Source organism: Drosophila sulfurigaster, chromosome 3 (assembly GCF_023558435.1).
Source record: "Drosophila sulfurigaster albostrigata strain 15112-1811.04 chromosome 3, ASM2355843v2, whole genome shotgun sequence".
Classification (NCBI taxonomy): Eukaryota; Metazoa; Arthropoda; class Insecta; order Diptera; family Drosophilidae; genus Drosophila; species Drosophila sulfurigaster.
Window position 1 is genome coordinate 6,894,664 of NC_084883.1, and position 16,144 is coordinate 6,910,807.

The 16,144-nt window shown below is 35.4% G+C and overlaps 1 protein-coding gene across 1 annotated transcript in view; it reads left to right on the plus strand.

Annotated features, from left to right (window-relative positions):
* Positions 1-12,526: 12,526 nt before the first annotated feature.
* Positions 12,527-16,144, plus strand: part of LOC133841259 (protein kinase C, brain isozyme) — a 29,655-nt gene continuing 26,037 nt past the window's right edge. Inside the window, exon 1 of the mRNA XM_062273623.1 lies at positions 12,527-12,849. The gene's annotated coding sequence lies outside the window, so the exon portion shown is untranslated. The remainder of the gene's footprint in view (positions 12,850-16,144) is intronic.

The following is a 16,144-nucleotide window of genomic DNA, read 5'->3' on the forward strand; positions in this document are numbered from 1 at the left end:
AAGGTAAATATTTGTTCGATTACCTTACATCCAACAAAAACCAAAAATATTTTTTTGATCCGATTTGTTTAATTATATACTTTCTTTAATTCAATTTTGGTTACATTACAATTATACATTTTTTGTAACTAAAAGAATAAAAATACTTTAAGCTTGTTAGATTAGTTTATTGACTTATAAAATGTAGAGCACACAGCATTCGTTGCGTGCACAATTTAACTGTTTGTAATTAGCAAATGGCCGCATGAAAAGCAATACTTGTCCCCCTGTTCCACCTCCTCAAATACCCTGTGCATCACATCCCGTTGCATCTGGCTTGCACTTAAGATGCCTTGTCAAGTGATTTGAATATAGCATTCTTTCCATCACGTGTTGCTCTTGTTGTTCAGTAGAATGGAAATGGCAATCATGGGTGCGTTTACATTTCAATGAAATACGTTTAAGCAAAAGTTTTACGATGTTGTTGGTTCTGCTGGTTTACTCTGGCTGTTGCTATCGAATTTCTGCAGAAGTTGTGGGTGCTGTTGCTCTTTCAATATTTATTCAATCGTGAACTTTCAGCAGCTTTTATTTTACATACACACACATGAACTTTTCTTTGTTCTCGTTGACTGTTGAGGAAAATAGAAAAATAAATTTGATTTATGCTCCGAACAAACTTTGTTTATACCCCCAACCAACTGAAACCACATTGAATCTTGTTCGGTTTCACTGCATTGTACTGGCTGAGGTTTAAGTTCTGTCTGGTTGCGTTAGTTCACATTCGAATCTTGTGTGCTCCTGCCGCATTCACAATCTAGTCGCTAATACTCAGCATTTTCTCTGCACTTCGATGTGACAGCTGCCACTGCATTGATTTTCAGTTATAAATCTTGGCCAAATCACTGAAAGGGCTCTTCGCACTGAGTTTCACATCCCGCCAATGTTACAAGAGAAAATACGAAAATTTATTCAAATAGCAAAACACAGCCTCAGATACAAGTACACTTTGAATTTGCATTTTAAAAATTTGAAATGTGTGTGAGTTGGTGTGTGTATGTGTGTGTGTTTCAACAATTCCTGGAAGGCATTTCATGCAACGTCTTTTTATCTGTAGTGCCCCGCCCCATAACATGTTCTGTAATATTTTCTTTTCTTTTTTTTTTGCATTCCAAATTGGCCCAGAGCAAACGAGAACAAGAAAAAAGAGGACAAGTTGGAGTCGGGTGCAGAATACGAACATCATTCTCGTATTTTCCGCTAAATTTTGCCAATGTTTCAATGTGAACGGTACCCAGTTGTTGTGTGCCTTCCCACACCAGGCGAAATTGGCATAATAAACAATGACAATGTGCGTGCAAATGTTGTCAAGGATGCTGACAGGCAGGACAACATCGAAACACACACACATACCAGACAAACAGAGAGTCCAAAAGGCTCAACGGCAGAATGTGAATATGCCAGTTCGAAAAGCGAGTTAGCAAAGTGAGTGATGAATGGGAAAATATGAATGGAATGGTGAAGAAGTTGGCATGTGAACGAATGGGAGACATTCAGACTCAGAGTCAGACTCAGACTGAGACTGAGACTCACATGTGGCCATATGGGGAATACTTTGAAGACACCGAATTTACGAGCACTCGTAAAACTTAATACATTGTGCGCGTGTGCGCGATCCACATGTTCAAGTTGGGTGTAAGTGACTCTCATGGAGATATGCTTACGGTTCTGTTTGCAAAATATACAGTTAACAGCTATCACGGGGTAATTATCAGAGTCACAAATTGACATAGCTGTTACACCCTCGACCTTAAAAGGCCACAAGCTAACTTGACTACTAATTACACTGAAATAAATTTATACAGAGTTTTCTTTTCTAGCTCTGTTCTAAAAACCATATATATTTGTCTGTAATTTTATTTATCTATTTACTCATATTGAAATTGGTAATAGCGTTTATTTTGATATATCGATATTTGTCGGTAATATATTTCTCAACACTACTTGTTGATGTGTCGTGATGAAGTTAAATTTATCGTGAAGAAAGCATACGGACAGAAAGTCTGCTTGGTAGATCTGTTTTTTAATTTTTAAATTTACTGTCCATCTTAACAACTCTTAACAATTCGCATAAAATCGGCAATATAGTACCACAAAAAATAACTAATTAAGTCTTCAATCGATATATATTTTTTCATGACATTAATATTTTGAAAACTTTAGACTGCACACTAAATTTCTCGTTTACTTACAATTTTTTGTTTGTTTTACTTTTTTGACTTCTTAGCAGGTTATAATCTTAATCGTTTTTTAAGCACTTAATTTAAGTTTTTTAGTAACTTAACAAAGTTAATCAAAATCAAAAATATAAGTAAATTTTATAATTTTTTTTAGAACATTTTGAAAATTGGGATTTTAATAGATTAAAATTGTATTTCATTTAATATATTTCTTAGCGTTTACTATTTACTCCGACCAAATTTCTTTATGAATTCAGATATTGGTTCGGTTAATTTTTCACCATTTTATATGGTTTGTTTATTAATGAATTTCTTTATTTTTATAATCCCTTAAGAAAATAAAGTAATAATAAATATAAATATTAACTTTTTTTGTAATATTTTTTGAAAGTTTAAAATTTGTATATCATTTAAGATATTTGTTTGCGCTTACTATTTACTCTTACTTAATTTCTGAAAGTGTTTTAGTGACTGTAAAAGACAAGGCATTTCATTTATCAGCCAGACAAAATGGTTATTTCTATTGTCATCTAATGTCCTTGTGGCCATTGCCTCACTCCTGTTTAGTTTATCTCTACTTTATTGGAAGCTTCAGAGTTGGCCGTTAACTCTACTGACTGTGAGTATTAAGTACGATGAAAGCAACTTTGCCACATCTTCTATGCGTCTTATATCAGCTTCTCGCGAACTACTTAGTTATCCTGGACGTAATCCACTCACAGAGACACACATGCCAGCACTCAGCCTGAAGGCATTGAATGTGTTAAAGCCAATGTTGCATGATTGATTAATCAGATTGAGGACATAAATTAATAGCTTTAATTAAGCGTAATTAGAGACCATGAAATTGAATCTAATCCATCAGCAGACTCACTTATATTGCTCATTACTTCATTTTCAGCGAAAGAAACGCAATCTCAAGACGCTGCGTAACGCTCTGAAATTGTTAATTAACTTTCTATAAAATGAGCCACAGAAAACCATAAACAATAAACGAACAAAGTTCACAAACTCTCGACTTTCTAAAATTACTAGCTGACTGCGTTCGTATGTATATCAGTATGTATAAGTTTGTATGTATTTATGTATCTGAGAGTATGTATTTATAAGTCATTGGTTCCTTGTTTGTCCTTTAACGATTCAATGAGCTCTAAAACGACTTTATTGATTTTGTGTTAGCCTGCCGATACAGAAGTCAACTCTCGTTGGCAGGGAAGGAGATAAGTGTGAAGGGGAAGCGAACATATATTATGACACAGACCGATTATAAATATTTATCGCACACATATGCACAATTTAGACAAAAGCGAAATGTGATACGTGCTCCACAGGAGAGATTATGAGAGCTAATGAGAAAGACTTTTGGAAATTTGAGTAAATAAGTAAGCTAAAAGGTGTTTAGAATAAAATGCTATGAACTTGATGGATGGGTGGCCCCATCCATAAACATAATAAAATATTAACACATAATCGATTTTCTTTTATTAGACCTACACCAAACATTTATAACGTTTAAGCTGAAATCTTAGTGTGTAGCACTCTTGAAGGTGTTTTTTTAGGAACGATTTGATAAAGTTTGTGCTTGATTGTTGTTGCTAGTTGGTTTAATTTAGTAGGGTCATATAAATTTGTGCCTACAGAAACTAAAAAGAAGACATCTCTGCCTCGATAAAGTAGATGCTGCAATTAGCTTTTCATTACTTTTTGTTGACAATAGTCTTGATTTTTGGTATATGTTGAATTTAAAAGAAAATTGTTATACCTAATATGATTTTTGTTATACTAAATTATTTTGCGGTATATTAATATTAGTTTGTTATATTTTAAAAATGATTAGCGTATATCTCACAGTAGCTTTCTTACTTGTTTTACCTAAAATAATTAGCATATTTTGTAAATTTACTAGCACACTATGATAATACCTTTGTAACAAAAATTCCTGTACTCTTGGTATACACAGGAGGACTATAAACTTGGCACAGTGCACTTTACATGGACGCTTCTTATTCATTGTTCATACTAAAACGTACTACCGACATCGCAAGTCACGAAGTGACTTCTTCATCTCTGTAAGTAAACCAAAATGGTCGAAAGCCACTCACGTTTCACTTAACCATTGGCAGGCGAGAGGTAACTCTAAAATGACAGCACCAGAAGTTGCAAAGGTAGCAGCAGAACTTAAGTATTGGGTAAGAGGCAGCAAAGACGTAATTAGAAGTGGCCAAGCTTGTACTTATTATATGCAAAATAGTTATTCACAAAAATAACAAAAATTGCCAATTTCACTTTTGGCTGTGGGTCAGCGGAGAAAGGCACTTAATTACTTTGGTTTCGTCATTTTCTTTGTGGGATTCTTGTTTATCTTAAACGTTCGGTGCTCTCAGACATTTTGCATTTGCCTTTCGCGCTTAATTTGCGGAGCTTAAGCTTCGAACCCAAAAAGAAATGGTAAACAAAACAAAGCGAATGATACCGGAACTGACAGTTGAAATAAGCAATGGCGAAAGCAGAAGGAAAAAGCATGAGGCATGAGGCATGAGGAGAACAAATAAGGCTAAGCACATGCCGCACTGCCAACAATCCAGGAGTCAAGCAGCTGTTGCCTGCTTTCGGGTGCTAGGCATTTGTTTCACGCTCTTTTGCTTGAGTGCCTCACGACTTTGTTTTGCCTTTATCTTACTTTGGCATTGTCATTGTCTTTGTCGATTTGAATAGCATTGTGAAAAAGTGCCGTTAAACTGCCGCAGTGATACGGCAGAAAAATTGAGTGTGGAGTCGTTCTCCCGTGACTGCTAAAGGTACGTGCGAATGAATTAATATTCAAGTGCTCAGATACTATGTATACATATATTTAAAACTGTTTTTTTTAATCGGCTATAATTAACCAAATTTCATAATATTATTTAAATTATAATATTAATTAGAATTATTGGATGGAATTATAAAAAAATGCTTTCAAATTATAATCAAAATTAACTATATAGTAGGTTTAATTCATATTGTAGTGACTAAAACTCTTAAATTGTAAAAAAATATATTTCACAATGTAAAACCAATTTACACTATCAGACAACTGAGCTTATGGTTTTTAATAATAATTATTTTTATGTTTTTCTAGAGGGGCTTCTTTTAATGACTTTGTAAATCTCTATTGCATATCTTATACACCTTTTTTTATTATGTGTTAACAATTTTTTGTAGTTTTTATTACTTCTAATTTATTTTTAGTAAGGCAACTTAAACAACTTAAGCACTTACAACATTTGCATTGAAGATTGAAGCTACAGCCAGCTGTAGTTAAGACAGGATTCTGGAGTATAATGAAATGAACGCCTATTGCATACTTTTTGGCTTTACTTCGTTTGTCTTTCCTTTCTTTTACCATTTCCATTACGCAAACAACTCTTATTGTTTTCTCCTCAAAATGTTGCGTATTTGCTCTCACATTGCCAGCGGCTGGCAGAAAAATGTTCTTTGTTATGCTTGCCAATACCATTGCCATCTTTTTCCATCTTTTTCTCTCATTGTTTCCGTGGTTACCTCAATGACGCGCCATACGCAGAGTATTACCAATTAAATACGTTAAGCACACACACCTACTCACAAACACCCTCACACCTCGACAACGTCTATGAGCATAATTAACGCACATGACTAGACGAAAATTTATCTGGCTGGGCGTTGAGCTGGAAATGATTGGATTAGTGACCAGTGTACCAAGCCCACAATGGAAGCCCTAATTAATTTGCACTCAACGTGGAATTAATGAATCTATTTGTTTCTGGTTACATGGCCCTTGAAATCGAAATTTCAATACAAAACAACTCAATTGTTTTAAGTCCCAATTTTGAAATTCCCTAAATAGCAGAATGCGATTGGAATATGAGGGAAGAAGCAGCTACTGCAAAGAATTCCACAAGTGTAATACACATGATAATATTTGTATCGTTTATAGATGTACAAATATAATAAATATAAATGGTGACCCACCCAACATAGTTCGTGTTCTTTATCAGCATTCTTTCATGTACTTTAAGTGCTTATTTATGTGCTACGCCCACATTTAATCCACAGCATACCACATCGACGACCCCATTCTGTACTTTCATTTATTTGAGCTGGCGATTCGCCTTCAATGCTTTCAACTCTGCTGGCAGCTTAAGCGCTGCTGTTGCAGCTTTTTGTTTGGTTCGTAATTAAAACCCATTGAAAGTTTTGCTCAGCTCGGGGAATTTTTGCAACCCTCTCTTAGTTTCCTAGCACTCAAGAGCAGCCCAGCGCCATCGACATCGTGTCGGGAGCTGCAGTTGAATTTATGTACAATTGATTTAGTCCGGGTGAGTAAAAGTTTTAATTAAGCAAACAAATGGGAGCAAAAAAAGAAGAGAAAAAAGGGAAGAGAAGTAGATTCAAAACGCGAAACACATTTCAGAAAAGTCATACGTTGCGTATACGTGATGCCATCTCAAATATCTGGCCATGCGCGTTTCTTTTTTTATTTGCCTTTGCCAGATGTGCTGACAGTTTGCATTTTGGAGCATTTATCGCTGAGCTTGCGTGGCATGCGGTAGCGGTATATGTCTCCCTATGGCGTTTCCTATTTTGCTATTTACCCATTTTCAACATCTACTATCAAATGGCGTCTGGCAGTTGCCACGTCCTTATGGTGCCCTGGCACGCGCTACAATTTCCTTTTAATTACACGCCGCAAAGTCACCAACTGTTTTGCGTGCAAATTGGGAGACGCTCCCGATCAAGCTTCTGCTCCGGTCGGTCCGTTTAGCTGCCACGTGTTGAATCATTTATGACTGACAAGAGGGTCGAACGAAGCTAAAGCTGCAAAACCTGCGTCGATGACGACGCCTAAAATTCCCACGAAGTGCCCTTTGGGGGCAACAGCAAAAACAACTGTGACGGCCGAAACATTTAGCTGCCCGTTACAAATGTGAAATGTGCAAATATTTTCACTTTTACATTTCCATGGATTAATTTTTGGGATATTCTCCTTTTTCACTTTCCACTTTCATTTTTGACTTTCACTCTTAGTGCCTTTCCAGCTTTGTGTGAACTTTGCATATAAATTGGTATTTCAGGTGGCCAAACAAAGAAAGTGACAGCTCCAACCCAACAACACACAAGCGGGAGGCGTTGGCAATATGTAAAGGATATCAATTTGTTTGGAATTTCAAGGGTTTCCCAGCAGCTAATCCAATCTGTCACACTGTCATATGAATTTAAATCAATTTATCTGATTTACCGTGTAATTAATGCATTCCGCATTTCGCACACTTAAGGTGAGCCCAAAACCGATTTGTCAAAATAAATTTAGCATATTAAGAAAATTCCTAAGAACCAACGAAATCAGATCAATTAATTGAAATGAATGTAGGCATTATATAAATAAACTGGTTTCTCTTAGTTCCTCTGTTTTATCCGTAAATTGTATTTAAAAAGTTTTTTTTCTTGAATTCGCCAATTTTAATTAAATGTATAATGTATAATTTTATTATAATTTACATACTATTATTTAATAATCTTAGCTACTATAGGATTGAAAGATTGTATTGTTTAAATGTGAAAATAAATTAATCTATTAAAATAAAATACCCAAAAGACTAAAATACATATATCAAAAGCAATAATTGAATTACAACTATTAAAATACCTTATAGGGCACAAAATATACCTGATTATATAAACATACTTTTTCTGTAGGTTTAAAGTTATAATACCCTTCAATCCTATGAATAACGGTTTTAAAAAGAATTTGTAACAATTATTACAACACGAACGGCAAAATAGTATTCGAATTTTAAAGGGCTATTTAAACACTTAGCGTAATATGTTATTTCCAACATGAATTCTTTATTTCAGTTGAGTTAAGGAATAATAATTTATTTAAAAACTTATTCCCTTAAGAATTGTCAGCATGAAAAAGTAATTCTTTTTTCGGCGAATTGAAATGCAATTAAAATAAAATAAATGAAATAACTAATGTCGAGTGTGAAAGCAAAACAATGCAATATCATTCTTCAAATATACCAAATTAATATAAAAAATATGCTAAATATTGATGTACTAGAAATTGTAAATACTTTATGGATTACCAAAATAAACCAGAATACCATCCGAAGCAATTGAGATCCGATTGCAGCAGGCATTCTATATCTTTTCTGAAGGTTCAAAGCTATTCCCTTATACCATATTGGTATTTATAGTTTAACGAGATATTAAAGAACTTAGCTTACAATAACATAATATTAATTTTCCAACATAAATTCTTGATCTCAGTTTATTAAACACTAATTTATTAAAAGGACTATCCGTTTTGATATCAGCATGAATTCAGTTAACCTCTTCTTATCTGGAGCGACAGATCCTTGACAGCAGCTCATTTCAGAGGTCAGCAGCTGACATATACACACATAAGTCAAAAGTTTCACTTACAAGGCAGCTGGCCACAGTTCAATTGTTGTTGAGCCCTTTTCAGAAAGAGACTGAACCACTGAGTCCATAGTCAATTCCAATGTTGGCCAGGCTATTGTTTTAAGCCCGGCAACTCTTGATCTTGCTCATTGCCTGCCTGCATGCCCCCTTCCCCCACTTACTTGCTTTTACTCCTACTGCTACCTACCCTCGTCTTGTCTGTCATGTGCAGTCCGCACAGTCATCAGGATGCTCATCCTCATCAGCTGGTTGGCGTTATAGCACGTAACACTAACGCAGACACTTGCGGCCATTGTTTACTTGCCGGGGCGCTACGGATTTTCCATTGTTTAGGCCAAACTGGGCGTGCTTCGAGTGGGTCAGTCGTGCAACTAATGGAGACCTCTGCCTTTCCATTTTAGTGCCTCGCACTTCTGAACATGTGCTTAGCTATCGTTATGTTGATTTATGCGCCTGACACTCGACGAGCATGAAAATCTGCGTATATCGATTTACATTGCAATATTTATGATTTAAAGACTTTTGTCTGAGTCTCCGTCGATTAGGAAAAAAGTCATCAGAATTTTCTATTGCTCCAATTAAGAAACATAAATTTTGATCAACAGTTGGCCAAGTCTCGGTTCCCTTTCTGCCATCATCGCGAATTGCTTAATTTAATAAGGAATAAAAAGCGTGCCCAGAAACGTTGTCAAAGTTCTTCGAAACTTGTCTGCCAACCATTCTGGAAGAGCAACCGTCAAGTTAGCCCCAGATGTGGTACATAGTAGAAATACATAGTACGCTGCCAGGTATCATCAGAAACTTTTCACAAAGTGGTAACAGCGCTCGCTCTTGCATTGCCAGAGTTGGGTAGCACGTATTTTTTGTGTAAAGTGAGCTTCAACTTTAAATTGTCTTTTATTTATTAATTCTTAATGCTTATCATTTTTTGTGCAGTTGTTAAAACTTTTTGAGCCTTACTCACCGCTTTTTGTTATCATAATTTTTTTTGTTATAATTGGTACTTAGAGTGAAACAGCGTGAAAAATTGTTCACATAATTTCCAATTTTTGCACAATAATTTTGTGCCACTTTTGATTTAATTTAATTCCCACAATATGGTATAATGAGGAAGATTTTAAATGAACACCTAAATGTATGCAACATTATTTATAGCGCAATCAACGAAGCTGCGAATAATGAAATGGTTATCAATTCCTCATTTATTTCGCCACAACTATCCACGACTGAAAGACGCAGCATTGAATTGAGCAGCATTTCGCTGGGAAATTTCACAACAATAAAAATAATTTTAATTTATGTGCATAAATAAATATTAAATGAACATTCAGTGGGGCATAACCTGAAGTATAACAAATCGTGCGGCACGGCAGCAAACGGCGCCACAGAAAAGCACCGCTAGAAATGTTATTAGTACAAGGCAAAAACACAAGAGAAAAAATTAAAAGCTCGGCCACAATCAAAACACAAATTCCACGGCCATCGGCGATGGACTTCAAGTCTGGCCCGAGTATTTTGAATAAGCAACACCGAGTCGTCATGAGTTCCAAATATGTTAAATATATTCGTCGGTTTATTCGACAGCAATAGTGTCAAGAGAGACTTTAAAATTGAATGTTGAAATCGTGTACCCAGTAAAGAAAATGAAAAGTAGAATAATTTCACAAGAAATAAGTATGTAATTTACAAATAAATAAAAATAAAATGAAATGAATGCTGTCGATATCCAATTAAAATAAAAATTGCTTTCGACCCTGAAGCAAAGTTTGCAATGCGATATTTCTCCAATGATAAAACTTTGACCTTCATCTCGCATATCAGATGCTTTCGATTGAAATTCTCCACTTGCTGTATTTAAATAGGCGAAACTTCCATTACACTGTGAGGTTGTCCAGATGTTTAATAATTTTCACTCAATTATTTATAGAACATTTGATTTATTCACTTGAATCGTTGCTGATAACTTGACCGAACATAAAAATAAAGAAAAACAAAACTCAGCCAACCCATATTCGAGTGTACTCTGCAGACGAAAAGCAAAAAACAACAAAAAGAACAACTTTACGATAGGCAAACAGGCTTATAAAAAAAAGCACGCCTTAAATGTTTACAACAATTGTAGCTGGCAAGAACAACGAGAACCAGAATTCAGGAACTGAAGAGATAAAAACAGTAAACAATTTAATTTCAATTTATTGCACTGGGCCTTGTCTATTATACAATATATGCGTGATGACGTGTGTCGAAAAATTAAAATTGGGATAGGTTTTATTTGGCTCGCAATGTGTGCATAGAATTTTAAAAAACGTTTATCAAAGTTTAATAATGTGACAGAATAAACAAAGCAGAAAAAAAAACAGCCATTAAATAAAAGCAGAATCAATAAATACAATAGTACGACTGGCAAGCAGCCAGCACAGAAGCGTTTTGCGATGAATCTGTAACTGCATCCATTTACAATTGCCGGTCCAGCAGATGTTTGTGTTGTGCAGTTGCCAAAATAGTCTCTCGAAAGAGGCAGTGACAGAGAGAGAGAGAGAGAGAGCGAAGGAGAGAGTGAGCAAAACAGATGCTGTGATTAGCTGCAATCATTCAGAAAGCGGGAAACGCCAACGCATGGCAAACATAGTAGCTGCAAATTGAATGAAAGAAAAAAGCAATACCAAAAGCAACAACGTACTTATGTATGCAATAGCAACAAGCGCAGCGACAACAACAAGAACAACAAGTAAGAAAGTTACAGTCGAGTGTGCTCGACTGTGAGATACCCGCTACCCATTTTTAATAAGGGCAAAATATTGTGGTATTATTTTCAAAATATACCGAAAATACTAAAAATATACCAAATGGTATGTTTGGTATACCGATACAGCACACCATTCAAAATATACCATAGACGGCACAATGTACCAGATTGTCGGCCAAAGCAACTAAGAGCCCTAGTAAGTGGGCGTCAGGAATCATAACTACTATAGTAGTTATAGTATATACCAAAATTCACAGCTCTAGCTTTAAATTTACGCTTGTTATTCGATTTTTTTGATTTGCGGGGGCGGAAGTGGGCGTGGCAAAAATTTGAAACAAACTTGATCTGCGTGCAAACATAACAAATGCTGTCGAAAAAAAATTATAGCTCTATCTGTTATAGTCTCTGAGATCTAGGTGTTCATACGGACAGACGGACGGACACACAGACGGACAGACGGACAGACACACAGACGGACAGACGGACATGGCTAGATCGTCTCGGCTGTTGACGCTGATCAAGAATATATATACTTTATAGGGTCGGAGATGCCTCCTTCTGCCTGTTACATACATTTCCTGCCGGCACAAAGTTATAATACCCTTCTACCCTATGGGTAGCGGGTATAACAAAGCTAAAAGTTCGTTTATCGAAGCCAAACTACTCTAGCAAAAGCATTCATTGAATTGATTTAAAATTGGAATGATTTTTTAGATAAATTATAATAATAATAATAATAATAATAATAATAATAATAATAATAATAATAATAATAATAATAATAATAATAATAATAATAATAATAATAATAATAATAATAATAATAATAATAATAATAATAATAATAATAATAATAATAATAATAATAATAATAATAATAATAATAATAATAATAATAATAATAATAATAATAATAATAATACATCATCGAAAACGAAAAATGAAAAAAACATTTGTAGCATACTCATTCACATAACATACTCATTCACATAACATATATACCCCATTTCATTCGTGCTTACCTTACGAAAGCTAACTTCTCGCATTTATTCGCATGGCAAGCTGAAAGTCAGATCGCATTTGATCGTTGCCGGTTGTCGGTGGCACAGTGGCCCAATCGTCGTCGTCGTCGTAATCGTGGTCGTTGTCGAGTTTGTTCGTCGTCCGTTCATCGTAACCGTCGAACCGAACCGGTGTGGCCTGTCATAACAAATCGACAAACAGAGACGCTGACGCAAACAGCGACCGCGACCGTGACTGCGACTGCGACTGAGACGCAGACGCAGACGCTAAAACAGACTGCGAAGCTCATTGCTGGCGGCTGTGAAGATCTCAGCGACTGACCAGCGTTCGTTTTTATGGCACAGACAGACTTGAATTGTATCTGTATCTGAACGATACGAAGTGGCATCGGGGCAGCATCAACAGATAGACGACGTACGTAAACAAAAGTGGGGCAACGTGTGGTGTGTGTTTTTTGATGCGGTTCGCGCTCTCGTTAAGTGCTTTTTATAACGGCTACCGGCAAAGCATCGATCCATCTGCGATCGATGATTGATTCGATTCGGAGGCAAATTGCTGGAACATTTGTTGCATGCTGCCGCACTGCGAATGTTACATATTTAATTAAATGTCTGTCGACTCTCTTTTTCTGTATGTTTGTGTATAATTTGCTCAGCATCAATTGACAAAGCGGCAAAAACCTAACAAAAGAATTCAATTTATTCGCGTAAATTCAATTAATCCCACAGTCGCTACATTGACACACCTAACGTATATACTAAAATGAATAAATAACCACAATCTGATTTGACTCAAATCTATTTATTGCAATAAACAAACATAAACACGAATTTAATCAATAATCACATGATAAGTGGTAAACCAATGAAAAATGTGCAAGTTATTCTAACCATTCATGCGAGGCAAATTAAACTCTGTTATTTCTATTATCGCTATTCGTTGCTTTGATTGTCCTAATTGTATAAATTTGTTCTTTATGCGGGTGTGTGTGTATATGTGTACATGTGTTTGTGTGTGTGAGTGTGTCTCAGTCACGCCTTCGACCGCATTCAAGTGATGATTATTTCTCCAAAATATTTGTTGTGCGTGTAAAATTTATATTAATTACTCTGCCGGAATTTCTGCCACCAATTATCTTGTTAACATTTTATGTCTCGTTCTCTATTTGTGTGTGCGAGCATTTATAATTTTTTTATTCGCATTTGTAGTTGCATTTACATGCTGAAATAAATTTATTGCCAACAGTAAACAGTAATTAGCAAATTGTTTTTATCAGGTGCACAAATGACGTCACATACAAAATACTGTTTTATTCATTATATTTTCGCCGTATTCACATAAACAATATGTTTGCATTGTGTTGATCAGCGAGAGATGTTTGCATAGTTTTTTTTCGCTTATTTTAGAATATGGTCAAAGAAATTAGTTTGAACTTTTCGAACTGCCCTCGATTTTGAGATTCATTTCTTCCATAAAAAGCACAACTTTAATTGGGTCAAAGAGTTGTGCTTACAATGCTGTATTCATAAAAACCCAAAACCATATGCAAATGATATTCAAATTTTATGGTAATTTAAAGAGATTGAAGAAGTGAAAGGTTTACCTTAAATTCAGATCAACAAAGCTATCATCACTTTCACTTTCAAGTTTGCTAAAGCTTTGTGTAATTTTCGATTTGAGGATTTTCCAAGTGCCATCGGAAGTCCTTGAACTATCAATCGACTGTGCATACATGCAGAATGAGATGAAACATGTGACAGCAATTCGAATACTTAATTCAAGCACTCATCACATTCTAAATGGGTTTTAATTGGCTTGCGGCTTTCATTGAAATTTATTACTACATCAACATGCTCTGCATTCTTGTATTTCGAAAGATTTTACGTACTCTTGCTCTTCTCGTTACATTAACAAAATACTTTAAAATGCCAACTGTAAGTGCAAACAATTTATCCAGCATGAAATCAAAATCCATTAGCAAGAAAATGATTACCACAACATTTAAGTCACAAATTACAATTTGCATATATAGAGTGTGCGTGTGTGTTGTGGCTTTCTGTGTGTGCATAGTTTATGAGTTTTACACAAATATTTGGCGTTTTTATTAGAGTTCATCGCAACAAACCGAGCAAAACAATCTGAGCAACTGACCCAAACTCTATGTAGAAACCCAAAGCACAAAAAAAAAAAAAACCAAAAATATTTTGATTATTTATGGTCTATGCTGCTCTTTATATCTGCAACTTGTAGATATTTCCATTTCTATCTGGGTGTAGAATACATGCATAAATAATTATTGCATTAGCCGCAAAAGTTGTGCCGTTACTCAGTGCTCCACAGCCGAAACGTGACACTTTGCTATCAGATTTTGCACTTGGGTGCTAATAAAAAAACACGAATCACCTGAAGGTTGCGGTTGTGGCACGTAAATACACACAGTTAGCAGCGTCGTAAATACAAGTGAGTTGCAGTTACCCGTTGATAATCAGACCAGTCCAACAATTGCAGCAGCAGCCGAAAAGGCAATCGCTTAGCCAGTTTTTAATAAATTGTGCTAACCATCCGGTCTTTAATAACTTATTTCAACTAATTTACCAATTGGGTAGCTTAACAATGCTGCTAGAGATAATCAATTTTATTTGGATTGCAAATAAGAATCCAATGCTAATTTCACTTATGTAATGATTAGCAATCGAAGTGTATTTAATCATTAATTAAACATAATTCAATGCTAAATTCACTTAACCAATGATTTGCAATCGATGTGTATTTAATGATTAATTTTGTTATTTGTTATATATGACACATTATCGATAAAGAAGTTCAGTTCGTCATGAATATACATAAGTAAAAATACTTGTCGGGGTTTCAAATGTAAGAGTTTCAACGATATTTCCGGTGTTGTTTTTGTTCAAAAAAAATTCAGCGTAAGCTCTGAATTGACTTTGAAAATATTAACCGAACTCGGAGCCATCGATACGAACCTCTCGATTCTAGTTTAAGAATTTCATTCAGATTCTTCTGGTAGCCCAAATAACGTCACTACTCCAAAAAATTTGTGTTACTTATTTATAGACGGAAAGTCAGTTGCTGAAAGAGTTTCAGTCAAGTGCATTTCAAGTTTGGTACCTTGCATTTGTTTAAAAGAATTAATTACTTCGGATTGCAAAATAAGTGTATGCTAATTTCAACTATTTTCATTTAATGATTTATTTTAGTTTCTATTAAAAGAGCTTCAGCCAAGGGTATTTGAAGTTCGGTAGCTTGTGTTTTATATAATTTGTAGCAAAACGAATTGATATTTATGTGAGTGGTTGTATTTAAAAGTGACTTGAGCACTTCCCAAACAGCTCTCATATGCATTTATGAGCTTAATTGAGCAGCGCGACGCGAGGCAGACAGCGAAAAAAACACGCAGCGCGGCATTAACACGTTTCGGCCAATTGCCACAAGCATCGTCAATTAGCGGTTAAATGATGCTAACGCGATCATCGTCATCGGCAGCAGCATCACCGTTCGCCAGTCAAAGTCAACGTTTGTGGTCGTCGTATGGAAATTAGCAGGCTCGCAGACGCATGACATAAGTATAACAGTTGGCTGCGTATACGTAATTTCGTAGAGTGCGAGCTTACAGCTGGCTGTTAGTTAACAGAGACGGCGACATGCTCAAAAGCTCGCTATGGAAAATGGCAAACAGAGCACAAAATGG